The sequence below is a fragment of the Eretmochelys imbricata genome, chromosome 5 (assembly GCF_965152235.1).
Source record: "Eretmochelys imbricata isolate rEreImb1 chromosome 5, rEreImb1.hap1, whole genome shotgun sequence".
NCBI lineage: Eukaryota > Metazoa > Chordata > Testudines > Cheloniidae > Eretmochelys > Eretmochelys imbricata.
In genome coordinates, this window is record NC_135576.1 from 4161065 (window position 1) to 4182723 (window position 21659).

General features: G+C 51.2%; 1 protein-coding gene across 1 annotated transcript in view; it reads left to right on the forward strand.

The window, feature by feature from the left end:
- Window positions 1–21659, forward strand: part of CNTFR (ciliary neurotrophic factor receptor) — a 427487-nt gene that overhangs the window by 211969 nt on the left and 193859 nt on the right. The gene's annotated exons all lie outside the window — the stretch shown is intronic.

A 21659-nucleotide genomic window follows, 5' to 3' on the forward strand; every position in this document is an offset into this window, starting at 1 on the left:
GCCTCTTATCTCCCGGTCCGATTTGGGTGCTCAGTCTGCAGTATCTGTGTCAAGGGCTGTGTGCCGCATCTCCTTTCGTGTCCTCTCCTCCGCACCCCGCTGCGCTGAGGAGGACGGTGCCCGGCCATGCCCTGTGCTATGAGCACTCTGGGTTCGTCGGCTGCTGTAGGGGTGGCGCTGGAGAATGGAAGGGGGTGACCATAACAAGCCAGTGCAGGGACACAGAGTATCCCCACTGCTTACCTCTGAGCACACTGCCTGCAGCCTCTGAAAGCGCCCCCGTGGGGGTGCCAGGGGTGATCCATGGCCAGTCATACCAGAATGCACCCATTGTCCCTTGCTATGATGCCCAGAGTCGCTCTCTGCTGAGTCCCCATCACCAGTGGCTGAGATAAACAGGGCCTGTTTCCATTCTAGAGAGAACAAGGAGTCGCTGGTAGTGTGCGAGTCACGACAGCAGCCGGCAGAGCCCCAGAACCCTGTGCAATTCCCTGGGCACAGCTGTAACCAGGAGAACAACGGGGCCAGATTTCCCAGGGGGCCCAGCTGCTTTGCGTTGTCCTGGCTGCTGAGGAAGGGTGGCTATCGCTCTTTTGTCCTGGGCTTTCGTCGTCGCTGAGTGCACCGTTCCCGGAACACGCTCTGAGTCAGCAGGACAGGCAGGGCTGCAACCTGGGGGAGTGTGAAAATAACCTCATGCGGGTTAGTAGGCCAGCCTGCAGCCCTGTCCACCTTGTTTCTTTGGAGAGCCACAGCTTTGTGATGGCGGGTGGGTGGGCATGTGCACCCCTGACCTCTGCTGGACGGAACCAGCCCTGCTCAACCATGTGTCCTAGGCTCCCACACAGGAGGAAGGCTGGCACAGCGGTTAGAGTGCTTGCCCGGGGCTTGGGGGAGACGGGCTTAACTCCCTGCTCTGCCACAGACTTCCTGGGTGACCGTGAGCAAGTCACTTAGTCTGTCCCTGCCTCAGTTTCCCAGCTGTGAAATAGGGACCATGGCACTCCCTACCCGACAGGGGTCTTGGGAGGATAAAGACACTACAGACTGTGTGGGGCACAGATATGATGGCAAAGGGGGACGGTTGCGCACCTTCGCTGGGTAGACTGCTAAGCATTAAAGGAGACTCTCCGTGAATGTTGATCAGGATCTGGTATCATTATGCTTCCTAGGTGGGTCTCTTCGGTCTCTGACTCTGACCCAGGGCAGCTGGCATGTCACAGGCGTTCAAGCCCCCTGAATATGCACAGCAGGTGCTGCGGGTGCCGGATACAGTTCTACTTTTTGTGTGGCTGCCTGGTAGCCGAGGGGTCGAGGGTTTTGGCCATATGCCCTCTGCAGTCTGACCCTCCCCGGCCCTGTGGAGTGGGCACGTCATTCCATCTTGTCCCTCTGTGGCAGCTGCTCCCCAGCAGCATAACCCGCTGTGAGAGGGCAGGCCTTGCTCCCTGGGGCGTAACCCAAGGGGGTGCCGCAGGGCAAAAGGGACTCTGCAGCCTTGAGGGAGCTAGGAGGGAGCTGGAGGCCTCAGAGAGGGAGCTGGGGAGCCCTGGGGGACAGCAAGGCAGAGCTGTTCTGAAACCAGGCCTAAATCCAGATGTTCCCCTCAGCAACCCATGCCATGAATACGGGCCTCAATCCTGAATAATGGAACTTAGGCAGAATCCTCCGACATCCTCCCCCACATCCTGGTGCCCCACCTTCCTGCCCAGACCCCCCCCAGGCCTGTCCCATGTGCCCCAATGTACCCCTCTCCCTTGCAGGCTATTCCCTGAGCACCTGTATCCCTTTTAACACCCCGTTAAATAAATCCCGAGACGGGGAATCTCAGCTGCGAGGAAAAGGCAGGAGAGGCAGCACGCAGGGCTGCCCGACTCCAGTAAAGCAGCGAGAGCCCTTGGCAATGGCCACCTCCCTATTTATAACGTGATTAGTGGGTGTTCAGCTTTAATAAAGTAGGAAGCATTTGGGGAAACACATTGTTGTAAATACTTAAGCAAAGAGACTCTGACAAGCCGTTCTGCACAGGAGCTTACAGCCACACTGGGCTGAGCGTCCCCTCCTGACTTACTCGGTGCTAGCAATTAGCAAGCTTCCTACAAAATGCCGTATGAATTAATAAGGATGGTGTTGGGCTGGAAGGGGCTTAGGCTGCTTGCTTGCTAACACCCACTGCGCGACGGCTCTCAAGTCACCCGACATGACCCCAAACCCCAGCACTGCCATTTGGTCTTGGCCTCCAGACTCCTCGGATTCTCCACTTTATCCTGCCGGGGCATGTAACTAAGGCTTAAGTCACCCAAGCAAGCGATTTGGCCCCTTTGTTCTGGTTGTGTCTCAGAATGTTTCATTTCCTATCCTTTGAGCGCTTGACTTCACAACCTTAATGTTCTTTTCAGGTAGTTTTTGGTGCATAATTTCCTAGGTTTTTGTAGAAGCACACTGAAAAAAACAAAAATTCCATCACATGGCATCACACTGGTTCCTGCGTGTTTTGTCGGGCTGGAACATTTAGACCCACCGCACAAACCTCTGCCATGGGAGCTAATGAAATAGCCGACGGCAGTAGTAGGTTGTCATCATCTGTGTGAACCAGCCGCCAGAGGGGGATAAGGTATATGCTTTGTGAGTGGCTTTCACGGCTATTTTCTGACAGCAGAGGGTGGTGGAGACACAGGAATCTTGGGTTCCATTCCAGGTTCTGGAGAAGGGGGAGTGTCTGCTAGTGGTCATAGACCCTTCTGCTCCCGTTCTCATGCAGGCCATTTCCTTTTGCCCATTCCTCCAGCCTGTCCCAGTTTTTCCCCCAGAGTTCCCATTCAAGTCGCAGTCTTTCCACCACTCCAGTTTCCCACCAGGCTCCTTATCTCAGTCTTCTTATCCAGCCAATCCCATTCTCTCATCATACCTGGACTCGTCATCTGATCTCAGTTTTTCCCTACTCTGTTCCCAGTCCCAGACTCCACATCCAATCTCACTCTCTCCCCCAGTTCCCAGTCTCCCCAGCTCCGTTCCCCATACCTCTGGCTCCCAGTCTCTTTTCCCAGTCTTCCCCACCCCCCATCACCAGCTCCCCATTTGTCCTCCAATCTCCTTGTCCCAATCTATTGTTTCTCCCACACCTCAAGTCTGGCTCCTGTCCTATCTGCATTTAAGTCAGGCAGCTTCCTCCTCCATGAGGCCTGGGCCCTGGCGGGGTGGGGAACTGGGGACCAGTGAGTGCAGAGGAGAGACAGGCTCCCTGCTCTGCATTTCTTTGCCTGGAGTCACAGCAGCCAGGAGCAGCAATTGCAGGGAAATTCCTGGTCAGCCCCTGCAGTCCTGGGCTGGAGCATGCCCAGTGCAGATGGAATCTTCAGAGACTTTAGTTTCCAAACTCTAACGAGTGTCTACTGGCCATGTGCAAACAGATTTTTCAAAGGCTCATTATTTGGCCAAATGTACTTGGGTTGGTTTGTTTGTTTTTTCATGGAAACAGCAAAAGATACATCCCTGACACAAAGGCCACCCCTTTGCCAAATTTCAAGTCCCTGCTCCAAAGCATGGCGGAGTTAGATTTTTCTCAGTAAAACGGTCAGAATAATGACCTTACCGTGGGCATGTATTTTTCCCTAATCATGATCTCAGAAAGAGCTGGACGATTTTTGCTGAAACTTTTCAAAATAATGCAGCCTGATACTGCCGCCCCAGCAGGAAAAAATCACAGCCTGAGCGGTTAAAGTTTGGCTAAGTTATAAGCAACCGAAAACAAGGTCTTGTGGTGGGAAGTGGTGGGCAACCTTAACTAGAGGTGATGCTACCCGTTCTGCCTATTATAAGAAAAACAGAAAACAGATAGATAAGGGCCAGATTCTGATACCCTAACTCACATGGAGCAGTTCCTTCCCTGGGTGAATAGCCCCACTGATTTCAGAGGGACCATTCAAATGGGAAGGTAGTACTCAACTAAAGGGCAGCAAAGTCTGGCCCTAAATAAATAAATATAAATATGAAATGTCTCCTGCTTGGTCCCATTCTCCCGACCAGTTTCCCTACAAGGCTGAGGTGTGTGATTGCTCAGGATACGGTTAGTACTGACAGAAGTGGGAAGCCTCCTCACGGGACTGCGTAGCTAAATAGATTCTGAGCAATGTTCATTTTTAACTGGAAGGGGGAGGAAGGGGGAAGCCGAGGCAGCCATAATTGATGTGGGCACCTGAACAGTTGAGGCCAGAGGCTCCTGAGATGGTTGTGGCTTAGCAGCTCTGTCCTTATCTGGAGTTCCCGGCTTCCCTTGACCCTTCTCAGTCCCCATTTAGCCCTGGGTGTGACACAGGGACGGCCCTGCTCTCACTGGATGATAATCTACTTCTGGCAAGGGGCCACAATCAGCTATCAGTGCTAGTATTTTTTGTGGAGTGATTAAGGGGTGTTCTAGTTGCTGCTTAAGACATGGCTTTGTGTGTTTATGTCCTCAGACTCCACTTTTAGATCAGTCTGTGTAACATACTGACAACAGGTGTTGCATCCCCCTCTAGTGGCTGGTCCACATGGAAGATAACAGTCTACTGCTGCTACTAGCTAACAGAATTGCTCCCTTAGTTCAAGTGGTAGCAGCTCATGCTGACGTTCCCTGGTTCAAACCCAGGTCGGGGAGGGAGAATCAACAAACGTGACTTTTCTCACAATATCAGCCGTGTGTCAGGTCAGCAGTGCGTGTACATCTGCGCTGATGCTGCTGCTGGAACGTGTGTGTATTGGTGCATGGCAGGGAAACCTGGGCACCTGTGCCCTCTCGTGCCTTTGCAGTGGCTGGAGTGCTCCAAGGCCAGGCACACGGCGTGGCACCATCAGCAGCTGGGGCAGGATGCCTTAACACCCGGCGAGGTGGGTGGATGGCGGAGCAGCCAAACCCATCGTACAGGCAGAGGTAGAGTCCTGCCCACACAGCACAATAAGCCGGATGACCCGGTGACAAAACAATCACATGTCAGCCGGGGCCTGTGAGAGGAGAGATCCACTCCGCATAGTGACTGTTGCTTACCAGGCAACAATAGTGTGGCATGAGGACACAAGCTTGGGTCAGAGACACCATCCCCGTGTGTCCACCCTTGATTAAAAGTATTCCTGTAGACAGAGCTGCTGCTGGGGGGAAAGGAATAACACAGCAGCATGGGTCAGCACTGCTGATCGGCTCCCTTTCTCAGAAAGACTTTCACCACCTGAGTGATACCGCAGAGGGCTTGCGGATGGACCCCCATTCCTGCCTTGGAGGGGTCTTTAATTTAGCAGACCAAGGCAGGATGAGATCCAATGGCTGAGAGCTTACATCAACCAAGTTTAAATGGGGGCAAACGAGACAAATGCTTAGCAACGAGGGTAGCTAAGCACTGGAACGGCTCAGCAGCAAGCGAGGTGGTGAATTCTCCAACACTTGGAGTCAGATGTCTCTTTCCACAAGTGGCTGGACTGGATGCAGGAATCCCTGGGGGAGGTGCTATGCAGGAGGTCACGCCGAATGATCAGAAGGGTCCTGTTGGGGTCTGAAATCTATCTCCACAGCCTAGCAACAACACCAGGGTGGTTTTACAGGGTAAGAAGGCAGACAGGATTTGGGAGGGACTGGCAGAGACTTGGGGTGGGTCAGATCAGGGCAGAGGGAGTCTGGAACTGGCAGGCTGCCATGCAAACATGCTTCTTCAGACTGCAAGGCGAGGCTTTGGCATGGATGCCACCCTGCTGAGTTTGACAGCTTGCCTACTCTCGGGGTGGACCATGCAGGCTTGGTGGTAAGGAAGAGACCAAGGAGGGTGGAGGGTCGCCGGGGCATAGGGGAGGGGAGCAGAGGGCCAGGCGAGACAGCAGGGTACACATGGGGGGAGTTCCAGGCTGCCCTGCAGGCTCCCAGAGCTCCGGGGTGGGAGCAGACCATGTGGGGTTAGGGGAAGGATTTCTATCCAGCCAGTCTCTGCCTAGGAGTGAATTTTAACCAGCTGTCAGGAGCTCTAGCCCCTGGAACAAACCCTCCCTCTGCCAGTTTAAAGGGAGGGAACGAAACACCCACAATTACAGCAAAGAATACTGGTTTATTTCGGCCTGGCTTGTTCCAGCTCTTGCCTGCCAGGGATGGGGGGGATGGAAAAAGGATTAACAAGGCCGAGCTGGGCACCATGCAGAGCTGGCTTCGGACTCTCTCTCTCACACACTCGCCCTCGCACACACACGCTACCTCAGTCTTGCACGCACACTTTGACAATATGCACGCTCATGCTCTGTTCCACCTGTGCTGTGCACAACCCCTGATCCTCTCTCTTGTTCTGTCCCAGACAATGGTCTTTCTAATGCACCCAGCCCTGTGCTGTCTAAGCATCAGGCCTTGCACTTGTTAGCAACAAACTTGTGGATGGAAACATAAGGAGTCCCAGAGAAATCCTATAAATAACCGAGACAGAGAGGAGCAAAAGTTTGCAATACAGGAGGTGACCAAACGAGGGTCCAGAGCCCTCTGCAGGCCCACGGAGGTTCTGCAAGATCTAGGAGCCCGGGGTGTTTGTAGACGAAGCAGCAGCTTCGCACCTACGTCAGGACACCGTGGGCTGACCCGCTTGCGGCGCTAGTGATGATGTCTGCGATGGAGCTGCGAGGCATATACGTAGGTGGGAAAGGGGACCCCAGAGCTAGTACTGTGATTGCATGAGTGCCCCTTGCACCTTCTGGCTGGGGGGGGGGGGGGATCCAAATCAAGGAGCCACTTCCTGTGGGGTTATGTAATCCCTGGATGCTATAGGAATTAGTGACACTTCCAGGAGACGGTGCCAGTCTGAGTAGACAAGACAAAGCATGGAAGGGGAAGAGAGGCATGAAGTGACTTGTCTCCCAGCCAGTCAGCATCTGAGCCAGCCCTAGAACCCAGGAGTCCTGAGCCCCGGTCCATCTGCTGGACTGTGCTACTTAATTTTCTTCTTGGATTTTCTTCATCTGTGGTTCTTTCTCTGTGTCTGTGGGATATTGTTATTTTGCTGTTTCCCTTTGTAGGTACATTACATTATGGGGGTGGGGGGAACAAAACAAAACAGGGGATATAATAATGCTGCCCACTGTGACCTAGGCAACTTCCATAGATACAAGGAGTCCATCCTGACCCCCATCATGACCAGAATGACATTCCCCCCATCAACTGCTCCCCTTTTTCCCCATCCCCTCACCACAAAGAAGAGAACACCCAATCCCAACCAGAGCTTTCTGTATCTGGAAAAGAGAGACCCGGTGGATTCTCCGTCACTGACATTTTTAAAGTCAACAGTGGATGCTTTTCTATAAGCTCTGCTCTTGGAATTTGTGTGGGGCAGGGCTCTGGCCCGTGTTCTACAGGAGGTCAAACTGGATGATCACAATGGTCCCTTCTGGCTTTGGAATCTCTGAATCTAAGATCCAGGGGCTGTATGAAGTTGCACTGGGGAATTTGCGATGGTCAATCTCTTTAGCATGGAAGGCACTCGGGTACTATGGTGATGGGTGGCCATGCAAAACTCTTAAGACTGAGTATACGAACACCTCAGTCAACTACTGTATAACATATTGAACTAAAAAAATACCCCAAACCTGGAATGCCCCACCCCAAGCCACATGATCTCTCCCTTCCCCTATCATTTAGCTATCCACTAGTTACATACACATCTGTCCCTTATTGTGATTTCTCTGTTTGAAAGGAGTAATTCTGCTTTATTGATCTTTACCCTGCTGAATTAACTCACGTTTAAACAGTAATTATGTTTTCACTTAGGAGAGGCCATAAAGAGATAAAAGTCTCTTGAAATGAATGAACTTCTGAGGCCGGAGTATCTGAGGTTAGTTTATTGATGCACAAAGAAGCTGCTATCTCTTTTAGCTTACTAACCAGCGATGAGCAATTAACCCCAATCATTCCTCAACTGGGGGAGAGAGAGAGAGAGATTTGATTTTATTTATTCTCTTGCTCTCTCGCTTTCCAGCCCTTGTGGTAATCTTTTGCAATCCGTTCTGCTACAAAATCTCCTGGCAGTGCCCATTTGCATACACCTTGTTAAAAATGCTGACCGCGTTCCAGCCAAGACAAAGTCATTAGCCTGTAAGCAGCCCTCAGAATGCACAGCAAGGTAATGCAAATTGCCTGCCCAATGAGCAATCAACCTTCCTAGTTATTTCTGTCACCACCCCTCATTTGACTGGGAGAGAAGGAGCTCTCCTGTAGCTCTGCCCACTCCTCTTGGGGTCGGCTAATCAGAATTTGGGGGATCAGCTAGCCCTGGATGAGCTCATCACGGTGAGCGGTTTGTTCACTGGGCTTTGCCTTTATTTTGTGCCAGGGAAACAATGGTGAATTCCAAAAATGAGATGTTTGCAGTGGTGCTGTAGCCATGTTGGTCCCAATGTACGAGAGACACGAGGTGGGTGAAGTGATATCTGTTATTGGACCAACTTCTTTTGGTGACAGAGACAAGCTTGTGGACGACAGAGAGAACGATTTGCCCCAGTAAAAGACATTACCTCACCCTCACCTTGTCTCTCTCAAAAATATGCTGGAAATTTGTCATTGTTTGAGTAGTTTTTATCAAGATAGCTAGGCTTGGGGGATTTTGAGCTCTGGGATCGGCTGCCTAAGTCCTCGGGGTATGATTTTTGTCCTCCGGTTGGATGACTAGGAGCAGTAGCAATGAACTGACTCTCTCTGAGGGAGGGACAGTTTCAGGGAGATGCCCATAGGAAATAACAGACCTCGGACAGTTTAGGTCACACAGGCCAGGACTACACCACACACTTTTCCCAGCATAGCTGCGTCCCTCTGTCAGGGATGTGACTTGTGAACGATGCTCGTGTAGATGGAGTTATAGCAGCAGAAGTGCGTTTTTGTCGTTATAGCTTGTTTTGCTCAGGGGGTTGGAATAAGCTCTGCCGGCAAAAGTGCGGCTTTGCTGGTACAGACTGCATCTCCGTGAGCAGCGCTTTGCTGGACGAGTATAGCCATGCTAGCAAAGAGCTCCTTGTCTAGCCATGGCCTTTTCCAGTCTCTTCTGCACAGGAGAGAGCGTGATATTTGGCTATGAATGGGCAGCCCAGATTGTAAAGGAGCTGGCTTCCTTCCTGAGTGAGGGGGAGAGAGAAAGAAAGAGACCAGATTTATTGGCCTTATGGCTATCTGTACATCTAGTTTTCTCCTGCCATGTAACTGCACGGTGATGGGGTTTGCAAACGCTGAGTCCAGATCCCTGCATGGTTCATCTACTGGCCCGAGTGCTGAGGTGGTGTGGAGTGCCTGGCTGTAAAGAACAATGCCCGCTTTTTCACTTGGCTGCATTGGGCATGGATTGAATCCACTAGCCTCCATTTTACATCATGACAGGTTTCAGAGTAGCAGCCGTGTTAGTCTGTATTCGCAAAAAGAAAAGGAGGACTTGTGGCACCTTAGAGACTAACCAATTTATTTGAGCATAAGCTTTCGTGAACTACAGCTCACTTCATCGGATGCAACATTTTACATCATGTTACCACTTAGCATGGTCATTACAGGTGCGGCTGGGCTCGCTGGCCCTGGGAACCCACACGTGGCCCAGCCCTGAGCAGAGAAGTGGCTCCAGAGGGTTCTTGTGGCCTGGTGCTGGTTTCCCCACCTCGGTATCTGCTCCCGCAGCAGACGCCCTCCTCCAGGATCTGAGGCTGAGCACTGGCTGGAGATGTCGCCTCACTCCCACTCTGTGGATGGGGCAACAGGGGCAGCAGGTGCGTAGCTCGGGCACTCATACCTGTATTTGCACCAAGAGAGAGCTTCTCCCGGGCACCTGAGCGAACAAAGACTGGTCCACATGCCTGGAGGGACCGGGAAATGGCCCTGCAAATGTGGGTCAAATCAAACCAGACAATGGAATTTGCAAATTCCTTCTGGGCGGCATGCAGCAAGCCTGGGACCTGCCCTGTTTTTAAGGGGCAGGCATTGCCCAGGCCTCATGCTGACTCCTCGGTGCAGGACTGAACTTCCCCGTTAGTCTGGCTCTGGCCTTGGCAGAGAGTGTTACATGCTGTGTTCCCTGAACCAGCCCCACGAAATGGCAGCTGAGGCTGATGAAAGGCGGAGGTGCTGCCTGGATCTGGAATGCAGGCTTTCATGGCTCTCATGGTGCCTTTATCTAAAGCAGCTGCAAGGTACCTGCCTTTGCACAAACACACATGCATATTTCAAGGGTAGGAAGAAGCCCGCAGGCCCACGTATGTCCACTGTCTCTCTGATACTGAATAATAGACTTTTCTCCTTGAGGCCGGACAGACACACGAGCTGTTGAGGACAGGAATCTCGTGTCTCTCAGAGGAAGAGCTGAACAGAGTAGAAAGCGAGAGGTGAGGAGACCTCTAAGTATGTTGGCTTGTTTTCCAGGGGTGTTGAGTACCCACAGCTCCTATTCAGCTTAATATATTGGGTCCCATAGAGCACAGGGTGTAGGGCTGGCAGGGACCTCTTGGGTCATCGAGTCCACTACCCCACTATTGCTGGCAACCATCATAGCGGGTCTTTCAGACAGGAAAGGCGGTCTTGTGGTTAAGGCTCTGGACTGGGAATTGAGACATGGGTTCAGTTCACATGGAGTGACGCTTGGACCTTGGGCAAGTCACTTCATCTCTGAGCACCTTGGTTCAATGGGGGAGAACAACACTTCCTCAGAGACTCAGAGTGTGTGTGTGTACACAGCACCTAGCACAATGGGGCACTGGCCTCAGTTGGGATCTGCTGGAATACTCTTTTCCTTCTGCCAAGCAGTAACAGAAGTCGGGGCCTTGCGGGTTGATTTCCCATTGGAAGGGAAATTTTCCCAGTTCTTTCTCCTCCTTTTTCAGCCAGCTATAGAGCTGGGGGAAAGCATGTGACGTTTGGGCGTTTCAGCATTTCTGAATTTTTAAATTAAGGGAGACATTTTCAAAATACCCAGAAATCATGACATTTCTCCTCCCTTGGGTTTTTTTTGATCCAGTTTCAATAGCTATATTTCTATCCTACAGCCTGTATCGTACTGTAGATGCTTTAGGATCCTCCCAGATAAAAGGCATGACTGTCTAGTAAATGTAAGTCACTGTCCTACCGTGTGTCTTGGGAATGCTCTTCCCAGAGGGGTGGATCTGACTGCGGCCTTTGCTTAATTTAATCCCATTACTCTCCGTTATAACACTTGGGGCCAGCTGCATGTTCCTTTTCAGCACAGGTCATGACGGCAGCGCTGTTCTGCCATTCGATCAAAGCCAGCAGCAGGAGGCATGAGTGGATTTTGCGTGTGTCCCACAGAATGTGAGGTGACTATTTCGAAAGGGGGAAAGCAGTGTTTTATAGCTCAGCCAAGGATCAGTGGATTTGGGGCCATGGGAATAATCACCCCCAAGCTTCAGGCCATGAGCTGGTCCCTGCAGCGTCAGGAGGGAACCCCTCTGCACAGCGCAGTGTGACAAATTGCAAGAGACGTTTTTTTCTTTTCCCTGTCTCTGAAGAAGCTGGCATTGGCAGGTACCAGAGTCAGGACCAATGGTCTAATCTGGTTCAGCAAATCCTGTGTTCCTCTATTGCACTGAAAACCCAGAGAACTTTCTCCACTGGATTATTTATTAATTGCCAAGTCGAGAGTTGGGCCCAAATTACCTGACGGTGAAAAGATCTTCTCTTTCTTTGAAGGTACGAGATCAGGGCAGGGCTCCGTCCAGCCGACGAGTCTCTCTCTGACAGTGGTCAGCATTAGGTGCTGCCAGGAGGCAGTTATGGGATACCCTGCTGTCAAAGCTAATTCCCCACCCTGGCACTTCGAGTGCCAAAGGTGGGGGCCTGCAAGGACTCTAAAAATTAATGCTGGCCACTCCAGGCTTGTATTAAACTCCCAAGGGTACAGCTTCTCTCTGACCTTGGATGGGTAGATGCTGCCACCACCCAAATGCAAAACCCCCTTGGAACCCAGGAAGGCACACTTGGGAATTCCTTCCTGTGGGGCACCTCAAGCCCTTTCACACACACACCCCTCCAGGGAAGAGCTGAGAAAAAACAAAGGAAATCAGCTGTTGCCACCAGCTAATTAAACAACCTGTGCACGAACCTCTTACGACACAAAATCCAATCCTGTTCTTAATAAGGGGACATTTTATTAAAAACAAAAAGAAGGGAAATACATTTGGAACTTAGGCTTTTTCTGGATCTTAAAAGAAACCATTACAAAAATTAAGCATCAAGATAGCCCTCTTGAGGTTCAGCTTAAAGGTTACAAGCAAAACAAAAGCATCTGGGGTTAGCACAGAGGAGTCCACAAGCCAATAAGAAATAAAAGAAATAACCCTAATCGCGTCTTCCTAGACATTCCCTGATTTACTTACATATTTGCATTGTTAAAAGTAGTTCTAGATATGATCTGATGATTTTATTCTCTGGCTCAAAGCTTCTCACAGCATAACTGCTCCCTGTTCCCCTCTTTCCCAGAGAACCACACAGAGACAAAGGGGAAAGTGGGTTTTTTTCATTTTAAAAAGTTCCAGCCTTCCCATTGGCTCTTTTGGTCAGGTGCCCACTCCCTTTCCTTTACCTGGGGGACTTTTTCACCCTTTATAGGTAAAGCAAGCAGAGAACAGCCACCAAGAGGGACTTTATAGCTAACTGGCTGGCTGGGTGTTCATAAAAGGGAGCTACTCCCCTCCCCTTCATTTATCACACCTGTACTCAGGGATACTTCCTTCCTAGCCCCCAGTCATTAGAGCTTAGCTCTTGCCCGAAAGGCATGATGGTTTAGATCTCTTGGTTTTTCCATAAATGCATAGATTTTAGGGCCAGAAGGAACCATTATACTTCTCTAGTGTGACCTCCTGTATTGCACAGCTTGAAATACTTCACCCCGTGGTTCCTTCATCAAGCCCATCATTTCTGTCTGAGCTGAAGCATCTCATTTAGAAAGGCATCCACTCCTGATTTAAAGACTTCAAATGATGGAGAACCCTCTCCAATCCTGGGTGAATTTTTCCAGTGGTTAATTATCCACTTAAAACATTGCACCTAATTTCAAAGTCTGATTTTGTCTGGCTTCGGTTTCCACTTTTTAGGTCTTGTTATGCCTTTGTCTGCAAGATTAAAGACCCCACGATCAGAAATCTTCTCCTCTGTGTAGATATTTACAGACTTCGATCAAGTCTCCTCTTGACTGCCCATGCAGATTGAGCTACTGTAAAGCAGTTTTCCCATTTCTTGCTTACAGGCCACTCCTCGCTTACAGACGGCCCCCAACCTGAAGCAAATACTCACCAGCAACCACACATGACACAACAAAAACACTAACCCAGGAACCTATCCTTGCACAAAGCCCGTTGCCAGCTGTGTCCACATATCTATTCAGGGGACACCATGATAGGGCCTAATCACATCAGCCACATTATCAGAGGTTCATTCACCTGCACATCCACCAATGTGATATATGCCATCATGTGCCAGCAATGCCTCTCTGCCATGTACATTGGCCAAACCAGACAGTCTCTATGTAAAAGGATAAATGGACACAAATCAGACATCAAGAATTATAACATTCAAAAACCAGCCAGAGAACACTTCAGTCTCTCTGGTCACTTGATTACAGACCTAAAAGTCGCAATATTACCACAAAAAAACTTCAAAAACAGACTCCAACGAGAGACTGCTGAATTGGAATTAATTTGCAAACTAGACACCATTAAATTAGGCTTGAATAGAGACTGGGAGTGGATGTGTCATTACACAAAGTAAAACTATTTCCCCATGTTTATTTTCCCCCCTACTGTTCCTCACACATTCTTGTCAACTGCTGGAAATGGCCCATCTTGATTATCACTACAAAAGTTTTTTTTTTCTCTCCTGCTGGTAATAGCTCACCTTAACTGATCATTCTCGTTACAGTGTGTATGGTAACACCCATTGTTTCATGTTCTCTGTGTACATAAAATCGTCCTACTGTATTTTCCACTGCATGCATCCGATGAAGTGGGCAGTAGCCCATGAAAGCTTATGCTCAAATAAATTTGTTAGTCTTTGAGGTGCCACAAGTACTCCTGTTCTTTTTGCGGATACAGACTAACACGGCTGCTACTCTGAAACCCATTCCTTGAGTCATTCTCATGGCTCTTCTCTGAACCTTTTCTAATTTTTGAACATGCTTTTTGAAGTGTGGACACCAGAACAGAAACAGCGTTCCAGTAATGTTCTCCCCAATTCTGTATACAGAGCTATTCTGTTCTATTCGGTTCAGGTTCTTATGCCGCACTCACCACTGTAGTATATGAATGTTTTCCAGTCATGCATTAAGCAACGTGACTAACATCTGTCACATGTTTGATCTCTCTTGCTCTGCCCAGGGGGAGAAGTGTGTGTAATGGAGCATTTTGCTATGGAGTTTTTATATATATAATATATGGTTGTTTGAGAAGGCAAGGTCAAAGAAATGCACCTTGTGCATAGAGCAGAAGGACCTTGAGGTTTGGGAGGGCCCTTAATTCCTGGGGGAGTTAATTCCACACTCTGGGTCTGGCCCCAAGAAAGCTCTGTCTCCTGGCTGTCACCTATCACCGCACTGCTCCTACTTGGTATTCCCCTCTTGCCCGCAGCAAAGCTCCAGGAGCTAATATTCAGCTGCTTTCCACCATGACCCTTCAGTCCTTATCAGAGTCACTGCCATCCTGACCGCAGTCCAGCGTCCGGTAACCGTCACCTGCAGCCTTTGTTCCTAGACGTATGAACTTGCATGTGGCCGTATTAAAACACAGGCTGTTGTTTGAATATGCCCAGTTATCAAGGGTTCCAGCGTGCCCTGTCCTTATCATTATTATCACCCCAGCACCCTGTGGGCCATCAGCAAATTTTACCAACAATGATTTTATATTTTCTTCAAGGTCATTGATAAAGCTGTTGACTACCATTGGGCCCAGAACAAATCCCTGGGGGACCCCAAAAGAAACACCCTCATTTAACAAGGAGTCCTCGTTTTATAACTAAGTCCCCATTAGCAATTACATTTTTTAAGCCTTCCTAATATGACTCCGGGTGTTCTCCTTATCAAGCTGGCTGACCATATGAGACTCATTCCAAACTCAGATTTCTTTTGTCCTGAGAGCCAAGTGTATCATGATTGCAAACCCTTTCTCCTGTTAGGGTTAGGTGAAGCCTGCTTAGACTTTGACTGTTCACTGTTCACAGGCATTCTTGTGGCTGAAATTCTGTGCACATGAACTTTCCCTCCAAAGGAACTTGGGGCCCTGGAACAAGAGTTGGTCAATCAAGAAATTAAATTGGTTCTAGTCAGAAGTGCTGCATCAGGGTTAGCTCATCCAATCAGGGGGAAGAATCAAAGGCCACCTGACTTAGCTTGGCCAGTCACAAAGCTCAAATAGCAACAACTGGCCAAGCACTTAACTGGAGAGTAATCCATAGGCTCAGATATGTTCTGGGAAAGTGTTCACCACACCTGATGAAATGATGAACAAGCTGGGGGGGAGGGATGAGGAGAGACAAATTTTGTGAATAAACTGTTTTGATTCACATAGTCAAGCCAGCCCTAGCTGTGGCTCAGACTCTGTATCGTGTCCAGATAGCCCTCTGGGGCCTTCTGCACAGAGGGAGAACATACACTCTGCAAAAGGGAGACCTGGGGTGGCAGACACATCTGAAAGGCCTGCCCCCTGCATGGGACTTCAAGAACGGAGGCTTCGGACAGAGGCTTTCCTCATTCCCAGTGCAGGAGGGTGCCTCAAAAAAGTGAGGGCTTGTTGCGCCCCAGATCTTCCCCCGCCTTTGCTGACAACATCCCACTTGCTGTTGGCAGCCGGTGTTGTTCCACAAGGGTCTATGGTTCTGCCTGCATCGTCCCCCCGTCTGGCACGCAAGTTGTTACTGTACGCACCTCATGCACAGGTGCGTGAGTCAGTGTGAGTCACTGAAGACACGTTACCCCTCATATGAAAGCTTCGGCACCAGCTGCTTTTGTACCATGATTAGAATTCAAGCTTCCCCTTTCAAGGAGTCTGTTTAAATCATTTTAACACCGCTGTTCAAAGGGAAACATCCCAGTGTCGCTGCCTCCATGTTCCCCTTTTTGTCCTGCCCATTTCCAGATTCTGCCCTTTTCCCGATGCCCATGGGGGAGCACGTCCTGCCCTGGGGTGGAATGTACGGGGACCTCCTGCATGCGGGTGTCAGGAACGCAGAGGTTCCCGTGCAGTGCCCTGGAGCACCGTCTCTCTGCCCCCTGCCATGTGCAATCTTTGCCCTACTGTGACAGCCGCACAGGGAAGTGACAGCCTAACACAATGAGGAAGAGGAATAGCCCGTCTGGAGCAGACTGCTGGGAAATCAGTGGGGGGGCTCTGGATGTCAAGGGGAAATACCCTTGGTCTGCCAAAGAGCTGGGAAGCAAAGATGTTTTGTGAACAGTGCAACCCTAGGGGCTTTGGGGGTTGGGAAGACCAAGCTGTCCCCCTGGGTCTCTGCTGTGCCTGGCATGTATTCCCGGTGCTGTGGAAAGTGAAGTCGGATGTGGGTCTGACATGGGGTTCACCAAGTGAAGGATTTCACCCTCCCTCAGCATGGGGCCGAATTGTGGGGAGGGCACTGAATTGTGTGCAGCAGCCTCGTCTTGCACCGTGGGTTTCAGCCCAGTGGGCCCTGCCTATTAACCTTGCACTGTCAATCAGGTCCTCCCTGTGGGTCAGAAATCTTGCCAGCCAGGGGGGCTTCTTCTCTGGGTGGGTTCTGCCCTCTCTGGTGCCCTCTGGGACGCTTTCAGGGCCTTTTGTTCTAGGTTCTCTGCATGTGTAGCTAACCTCCCCCCGGGGTCCGCGTGGGCACCTGAGAGCGGGTCCAGGTCTCTGCTAGCCCAAGTGACGTGTGGCTGCCTGTTGTGTTTGCAAGGGACCTCTATCCCTTTAGTGGCCTAGCACAGATAACCACTGCTGTTCACCCTCTCCACTTCCCCTGTCCTCCGAGCCGACAGTCTGCGATTCCCTTCTTCGCTGCCGGAGCCACAGTCTCTCTGTCTCTGTCTGGGATTTTGCAGGCTACTCACACATAGGGCAGTGATGCCCCATCCACACTGACATTCCAGCGTTGTCCCATCACATGCTGGACGGGACGTTAGGACACCTAGGATCCCATGAATGTCTGTGGCCCCACACCCCCATGCTGCTTTAATCTTTCCCAGCTGTCTCCTTAGGTCAGCCTGCCTGGTCCCCTCCTCTTTTTCCCCCAGCTGATGCATCGGTTTGATAAGAGGAAGCCCAGAACCAACAGTTAGTTCAGAGCAGAGTTGGAGGCATGACCGGTTCGGATTGCTTCCCCATCTCCTTTCCAGTTCCCCCTTCCCTTCTGCTCTCCACCCTTCCTCCACCAGACTCCTGGCTCTCTGCAGGCCAAGAGGCAGCTCCTGAAAGGCACAAGGCTTCCCTGTCTGCAAAGCAAAATAAAACAACAGCTCCTGGAATGTCTCTTTCTATTCCTGGACATCTATCCCCCCCATGCTTCAGGAGATTTCCTGACCAGATGCACAGTGCATTATTGCCGAGCTCTCCCAGGCTGACCTGGTGGTCAGGCGGGTCACGGACACGCTAATAAATGTGGTCAGTCCCTACCGCAGACACCCTATTTTTAGTGCTGATGTTTTCTTGCAGGCTCTGCTGCCTTGCTGTGCTGCCAGGCAGATACTGAGGGAGCGCGTTGCTGCTCTAGCCAGGCAGACCCCATTCCCCACCCGCACCCTCGACTCCTGAGTCCCAGTGCAGTGCACTGCATCCCCACTGGGCCATGCTGCCCTTTCCTAGCCCTCTGTGTTGAGACCAGCAGCAAGGATGCCGGTTGGTGCTGGTGGTTTTGTGGTTCAGACCCTGACCTGCTAATGAGCTGGACAAAGCCTGGTCTCCTTTCCCGTAGGCTGCCCCGGCTTTCACTCACATCCAGCCCGGATGTGCAGTGAATCGGGGAAGTGAAAGGCTCCAGGTCCCATTCCACACCCCTGAGCCATCCAGCGTCCCTCCACCCCATTGCTCTTTGCTCTCCTCAGTCCTTAACCACGCTGACATGCACCACCTGGGTTTTCCAGCCCTCCTTGTCTCCGGTGAACCCTGTGTTAAGGAACCACCAGGAAACACTGTGAAAGGGAGATGGACCTTTTAATAAAGGTAACTGAGAAGTGTACTTGGAAAGCCGAAGGGAACCCAGGAAAGCTGAGACTCTGCTTATTTCATACCCAAAATTATTTTATTATTGTATCAAACTTGGGCTAGATTTGCAAAGCAATTTAGGGGATTTCGATGCATATATCAGAAGTAGGAAGCCCGTGAGAGAACTGGTGGATTTGCTGGAACACTAGGGGCTAAAGGGAGCAATGGAAGAAGATAAGGACATTGCTGCGATGCTAACTGCTCTCTTTGCACCAGCCTTCACCCAGGAGGATGTTGGAGTTTTCCTACCCCGCACCTGCTCTTCCTGGTAATAAAGAGGAGGTGCTCTCAGAGATTGAGATGAGAGAAGAAGAGATGCTCAGACAAACCGATCATTTATAAAGCAATAAATCCCCAGGCCATGATGGTCCATACAAGGGTTCTGAAGGAACGCAAACATGAAGGGGCTGAGATGCTAACAAAAATATTTTTCAGTCTCTCATCAGCTGCTCTTCCAGAGAATGGGTGTAGCAAATGTACCTGTATTTCAAAAAGTGTCTCAGGGTGATCTGGGGCACGACAGACCAGTAACCCATCTGTACCTGGCAAACTGGGTGAAATGATCATTAAAAACAATCATAAAACACCAGGAACATTGTGATCGGATAGGGTCTAATTAGCACCGTTAGTGCAAAGAAAAATTGTCCCTCACCAATCTGATAGAATTCTCTGGCCGTGTCAATAAAGGAGTGGATAAAGGAGAACCGGCTGGCATAATTTATTTAGACATTTAAACGGCTTTGACAAGAGGCTACTAAGTAGTCATGGGGTGAGAAGCGAAGTATTGTCACTGAGCAAAAGCCAACTAAGAGACCGGAACCAAAGAGTAGGGTTCAATGGTCCATTTCCATCACAGCAGAGCTGTGTGTAGGGAGCTCGGATAGCCAGGGTGTCCGCAGCTTGGGACTACGTGGAATCAGCAGAGCACCGTGGGAGTTACCACCGCACCTGTCCCCAGGATACCAGCGACTATCCTCTCTTGCTCTCCCTGTTTGACGAGCTCTCAATTCCACACATGAAAAGCCCTGAGGAGGAAAATTCAAAGTGACCTGGGACAGATGCTGCCTCTGGAGTCTCTGTGTGACGCCCCCAGCCCCATCCAAGCGGGGCTAAGCTAGGGAACCTCCAACTAACAGCTGAAGCGATGTTCCTTAGTCCGTGGTGAGTATTCACCAACTGGGGCATCCTGTCCTGGAGGATCTGGCTGCCGCAGCACTTGCAGCAGAGAGAGAGCAATGGGTGTTTATCCTGGAGAGGGGCCCGGTATTGACTGTCGGAGCGAGCGCGGCTCTGCTGTGCTTCTTGCCAGAGCCTGTCAGAGGGAGCCAAAAGCAGTAAGAGACGCCAGCTTGCTAATTCATAAAAGAAAGAGTGTGTCCCCCTCTGAGGGAGGCAGGGGGAGAGCAGGCCAGGGGAGGGAGGGGCACTCCTGGTTGTATCCCACCTGGATGAATACAAGCAGTGTCTGTGAAGAAGAGGACACTGCTTGGAGGGGAGCTGGCTCGTGGGCACTGGGATCTAGCCTCTCAGCTCTGCATCCCCAGCAATCGGCTGGCTTGGCAACCTCTGTCTAATCCCTGGGGCTCGCTCTTGGATAAAGCCCAGTTCAAGCACAGGACCCAGCAGACCAGGTTTGGACAAAGGGGTCCCCAGTTTCGCAGGATCGCTGAGTTTTGCAAATCACCTGGGAAAGGCTCTGCTGGGAACGGGAAGCCCACCTATGCAGCAGGCACCAAGTATGCCAGCCCTGCGCAAGACCCTCTGGCACGGGGACTGACCCCAGCAAAGAGGGCTGTGCTAGGCAGCAGGGCTCTGGTGAAAGAGCCCAAACTGCCCAGGGGCTGGACTCGGGCTCAGAGTGCAGGGGAGTGGGACCCTGGGTCTGCCGGTTGTGCCGCCCGCTGAGGGCTAGATTGGCAGAGCTGCCAGGTCCCTGATTGGTCCAGGTGCACTCCTGAAGCCTGGAGGGGACACCTGGTGGAAGGTGCCTTTGCAGCTAGGTGGATCCCCAACCGGCTGCTATCACAGACCCTGCTCCTTCGCCTTGCTCTGACCCTTGGCTTCTGACCCCAGTTCCGACCCCTGGCTTTGGTTCCTGGCTTGAGATCCCGGCTCTGACCCCTGGATTCCAAGCCCCGCTCTGACCCCCTGGCTTTGGTTCCTGGCTTTCAATCCTAGCTCTGACCCTGGGCTCCAGTCCTACCCACCAGGCCCAGCTCTGGCTCCACCCACTAGGCCTGACCACCCATGCCGCAGCAGGGCCAGGCTGTGTGCGAGAAGGCAGTAGCCAGTGCTTGGACAGTGCCAACAGCGACGGTGCCCAGCCCTGAGAGGGGTCTCCCTCCAGCCTGAGAGCAGCCAGTTCCGAGAGCAGCAGCTTCTGCTGCCCCAGGTCTGACATGCGGAATGCGAAGGCCGTGCGGAAGCATGACCTGCAAGCGCCCCTCTGGCTTCCACCGAGTGAGGAATGGGTTGGATCTGCATTTGTATGGGAAATCCAGCAGAGGATCAAAGCACAGACAGAACATAGGGCTGGGAGCCGGGGCTGCCCGAGATTTCCTCCCAGCTCTGCCTCCCTGTGTGGGGCTGAGCCAGTCTCCTAACCCCGACCTGCTGCCTGTGTGTGAATAAGCAGCAATTTCCCAAACACTTGTGTGCACCAAACCCCATCTGCGTGAACGTTCCCAATAGCGGGGGCTTGAACGTGGCTGAATCAAGAAGTAGCTTGGCCTCCGAGGGAATATTCACAGACTATATTCAATCAGCTGTAGCTGTTCAACATCTGCTGGGTTCCACCCCAGCAGTAGCTGCATTGCAGTGATCCCGGTGTAAAATGTGCAAGCTGGGTTGTTAAGTTTGGAAAGGGCTTTGGAGTGACGGGTCTGTAGAAATGCAGAGGTGATCATGGTTTGAGTGGAAATCCCAAACAGTTCAGTTGTTTGGCTGAATGAGCACCCAAAGGCATATGGGACTCTTGCTCCAGACTATCATATACAGATGCCAGTGGGAACAGGGTGTGTCCCTGTTTCAGTCCGTCCAGTCCAAACACTGACCAGCACGTGCCCAGTTCAAATTGGGATTGAAAGTTCCAGTTATTAATTACTTGCTCTGAACTGCTTCCCTCATCTAAAACCATAGCTTAACTCATCGTGTATTTCAGCACAATTTCAACCTAGCGGCAGCTCAGGCAGAAGCAGGGCTGAAATAGCAGGGGGGCTTCTGCTCAGGGTTGAGGTCCGCTGGCCGTAGAAGCCCAAGACAGAAAAAAGGAACGTTGCAAGTCAGAATTTAGGTGCATTGGCAGAGGTGTTTGTGTAGGGAGGTTAGGGTTGAAATAAGAGCTGGGCTGCAGGTCACGACTCAGAGATATGGTCAGAGCTGTCTGCAGAGGACCCCGGGACTGGAATAGCAGAGGGGCTGTAGGTCGGGACTGATGTGCACCAGCAGAGCCGTGTGTGTAT